General features: G+C 39.9%; 1 protein-coding gene across 1 annotated transcript in view; it reads right to left on the reverse strand.

The window, feature by feature from the left end:
- LOC123499859 (ras and EF-hand domain-containing protein homolog) overlaps positions 1–3,512 on the reverse strand; it is a 51,298-nt gene extending 47,786 nt beyond the window's left edge. The window contains exons 1-2 of the mRNA XM_045248390.1: positions 3,161–3,512; positions 2,429–2,542 (exon numbers count right to left, since the gene is read on the reverse strand). The gene's annotated coding sequence lies outside the window, so the exon portion shown is untranslated. The remainder of the gene's footprint in view (positions 1–2,428; positions 2,543–3,160) is intronic.
- Between the last annotated feature and the right edge of the window lie 1,048 nt (positions 3,513–4,560).

Raw genomic sequence — 4,560 nt, forward strand, 5'->3', positions numbered from 1 at the left:
GTGCTGTGGTGCTGAGTGTGTGTAGTCTGACCTGACACGGAAAACCACTTTTTTACATACACACACACACACACACACACACACACACACACACACACACACACACACACACACACACACACACAACCCTATTATCTATTTGCGTTTAGTTATGGATGACAATAACTATTTTTGCACCATGACATAAGAAAGTATAATAATTTTCTTTCACTCCTCCTTCAACATACACACACACAAATGCCGTAGATATTTCATATGCCTCTGTCTGTCTGCTAAGATTCTAGCGCGAGGGAATTCTGGAGCACTATACTACAGTTCCCCATGCCTCCCGTTTACACCCTTTGTGTACTATGGGACGTGTTCTCCAGGCGCGACATGTCTAACCTCCTTTCTTCCGCGAACTGTGCGTAAACGAGACCTCCCACTCGAGACATGCAGGGTCATCACAAAACTAGCCTTCCTCTGTTAAGATTTGCGAGACTAGATAAAATGCGGCGTATCATTGCGCTAAGTACGTATGCTTGTCAGTAAGATCATGTAACTCAGATTAGAGTTACTGATAGATCACGAATAGCAGGTGCATGAAGAAGAAAAACTGGCGTTCCCCTGTTAAAGTTAGCGAGGAAAAGAGAAAAAAGTTATTTATCATTGTGAGTTGGAACTTTTCTTGGTAAGATCAAACAACTCACTGGAGATTTATTGATAGATCACGAACAGGAGAATCTTGGAAATAAGAAAAAAAAAACTGTCTTCTACCACAGTCTAAGAATAAAACCTTTTTATTAATACTGCAGGCAGTAATAACAACATTTATAGTATTACAGATAGATTATAACAGATTTATAACATCACACATTGATATACCCTATGAACCCCTTCGCCATTATATCAGAGGAGAGAAGGAAAAGGGCGCCAGTGACAAAGATATATAAAAAGCTGTGAATTATTGCTTTGTGAAATTACTGCTTAATACAATTAATCAGTAAACGTAAATTTTTTGTTGAATTACAATTCGAATTTCTAGGTCAAAGTTACAGTAATGTGAGGAAGTAGTGGGTCAGGGCCGCCTCTCATCACCTACATGCACAGTGTAACCTATTCCCAGGTGTTGCGCGTTGATGTATGGCTGCTCGTGACTCAGAAGGGCATGGGTGATGTTATGACTAAGAGGAATAGAGGGGAAAAGAATAAAAGGAATAGAGGGGAAAAAATAAATGAATAAATAAACTGAACAGTGACACGTAAGTAAATATGTCACGTCCCAGAGGAAAATTTAGTAAATCAATAAATGAATAAGTAAATAAGCCCGGCATGACTCTAAAGAGAAGGAAGATAAATTAATATCAAAATGAAAAATAAAACAAAATCAAATATACGGGAAATGAAACTGAAATGGTAAAACTTTAAACTTCTCGCACGTCTTCAGTAAGAGTAACGATTAAAACAAACAATGACACCCTGTGAGGTTGTCGACGATGGTTACCGAAAGAACTGACCGACTGACTGACTGACTGACTGACTGACTGACTGACTGACTAATTGCATATAGGACAATTCAACAACGAGGTAATAAGGCGCTTCAAAGATCATTAGAGGAGGAATAGCGTCAGTGTAAGGTAATATTCTCTGTGGTATTGAGGACTGATAACACGATCTTGCTCTCGGTACACCTCAAGTTTACCGAAGTCACTCCTCAAGGCGCGATAAGAAAGGGTTCTCTATGTTGGGTTTTCATTTTCTGTGATGTGAAGTCAGCACGAACTAATGATTTTTAGATATATCCCTTCACCCCCTTCCCCTACAGAAAACACCTAAATATCAGACACCAGCATCAACCATAGATTATTACCGTTTCTTTCCTCCACACAGCAATGCACAGTACCGTTGTCTGTTTGGTATATTGTATGAGGGAATAAAAGCTTTCCCATCACCGTTCCTACATCGCTCCTTGAAACTGCCAGGATTCACATTCTTTCTTCTGGTGGGAATTCGTTGTTATTGGCACATTGCAGTGGCCTCTTAGGTGTTTTAAGCTTGATCTAGTTGAATTAGTATGTACTGTATGAAAAGAAGAGTAATGGATGTTTCAGAAGGCAAAACTCAAGGAGAAATGAAGACGACAAAGATCAAAAGAGGAGGAGCAGCAGCAGGAGGAGGAAGAGGAGGAGGAGGAAGTGAGGGAAAGAGAAGTAGAAATCGTCAAAACCCAGACAACAGGAATAAATCTTGCGACAATTTGACATAAAAAAGTGGATTAAATGATAAAATTTCCACCAGTCAAGCTTCAAGTAATAACGGTCTGAGGACCCATGAATTTCCCTCTGATCTACACACACACACACACACACACACACACACACACACACACACACACACACACACACACACACACACACACACACACACACACACACACACATCTGAGTACCTTGGGAGCGTGGCGCAATCAATTTTCATTCACTGAAGGAAATGGTTAGGAATGGTCGAGGATGCGGCGACACGTACCGGGTAGCTACTTCAGCAGTGGCCGGGAATGACGCAGCTGGTGGGGGAAGAGGGGAAAAGTTGTTTGGGAAGATGAACCTTCAGTTACGACAGGTTAAATGGATTATTTGAGCAGTTTCAAGTCTATCTGGTGGAACAAAGGGTAGGGACTGTGAAAACATCTATAATAATAATAATAATAATAATAATAATAATAATAATAATAATAATAATAATAATAATAATAACAATAACAATAATGATAATGATAATAATAACAAATAAAAATAATAATTATAATGCATATGAGTGAGCAATTTCAACCAATCATGTAGGAAAAATTGTGAGTGGAAATGAGACATGAGAGAGGAAAAGAAAAGAGAAATGGCAGCAAAAAAATCTGAAGTAAAAATCAAAGAAACATAGAAGCATCAGAAAAAAGGAACAGGAGAAATGGTGCAAAAAGTAAAAAGCAAGATATTTAACTGAAGCTGGCGGGGGCACACACACACACACACACACACACACACACACACACACACACACACACACACACACACACACACACACACACACACACGGTATCCAGCCTTCCTAAATACTCGTATCAAAAATACTTTAAATAGATAAACAGGTGAATCCAAGAATGATGAAAAGACTTAGGAGGATTTCTTACCAGGATAAAAGGATGAGGCTGAGGGCGAAGGAATCACGGGGCGAGTTGAGCAGCTTAGGATTGTGGTAATTCCTCATTTGCTTCTCATGAAGGAGAGCGCCAGGAGGAAGAGCGCTGGGTGGAAAGGGTCCAGGTCGGGTTGAGTCCAGGTGAGGGAGGGGTAAGCAGATGAGGGAGCAGCCAGGTGAGGAACGCCAGGTAAATGGAACCAGGTGATGGGAACATGCGAGTAATTCATTGGTAAACGCAGGACTATGACACCAAAATACTGCAACATTTAAAGGAGAAATAAAAAACTCTGAAAGGGAAGATTTGGTTAAGCACTTGTAGCTTCACACACCTGTGATCATATGCTCATCGAGTGACGTTTCCATGGTGGGATGCCATTATTGTGTTGTATCATCACGTTTTATGACAAGAGAGTTATGTGCCCATTTGTATACACTAAGGTAATATTGGTGCATAGTAATCTGTTAATATAAAAAAAAAATATTGATGGACATAACATTTAAGGTGATATTTTCCTTTTGGTTCCTTTTATCTATCCTTTTTGTTGGAGCGGCTGGAGAACAAAGGACGACGTTTCAGTCTTCTTGATATCGCAAATATCACGTTATCAAAAGAATAGCTCGCGGCGGTCAGGCGGCTTCACGGACGGGGCCAGTAAGTTTCGAGGCTTGGTACTTACCTGAAAATACAAAGGCGAAAATTATATTACACAGGTGTTATGGCTTGTTTATCATCAATTTACTATTCCTGTATAGACATGTGTCATCTAACACCTGTAGCCGCTGTAAGGCCATCCTTGCCGACACACACACACACACACACACACACACACACACACACACACACACACACACACACACACACACCTGAACACTCAAAAGGAGGGTAATAACTGGTGATCACGAGTCCAACATGTGATCCTCAAACGTGAGTTTTAACAGATACATGAGACTGTGAAGTGTCGGCTATTTACAGAAAAGACCATCCATTGAAAGATTCACAAATTATTCACGCGGTATGATAACCAATTACGTGATTTCAGGCCAGGGAATGACAACCAACCCGCGCACCAATCACTCCAAGAACTAGTGCAGTGTTGTGTTTGCGGTGACGATAAATTGGGAGTTATTTAGAGGTTTTATATATATATATATATATATATATATATATATATATATATATATATATATATATATATATATATATATATATATATATATATACGTGTATATATGTCAGGTCAAAAGTAACTGTTATTATCATTGATAGTGAGGTCAAGGTTCTGTGCCGTTTTGCAACACACCCACTAGTTCATGAGCGTCCATACACTCACGTCCTGGGGCCTGGACGTGACATGGGAGGCAACGCGCCACACGCCATGATACATCTAA

The sequence above is a fragment of the Portunus trituberculatus genome, chromosome 50, assembly GCF_017591435.1.
Source record: "Portunus trituberculatus isolate SZX2019 chromosome 50, ASM1759143v1, whole genome shotgun sequence".
NCBI lineage: Eukaryota > Metazoa > Arthropoda > Malacostraca > Decapoda > Portunidae > Portunus > Portunus trituberculatus.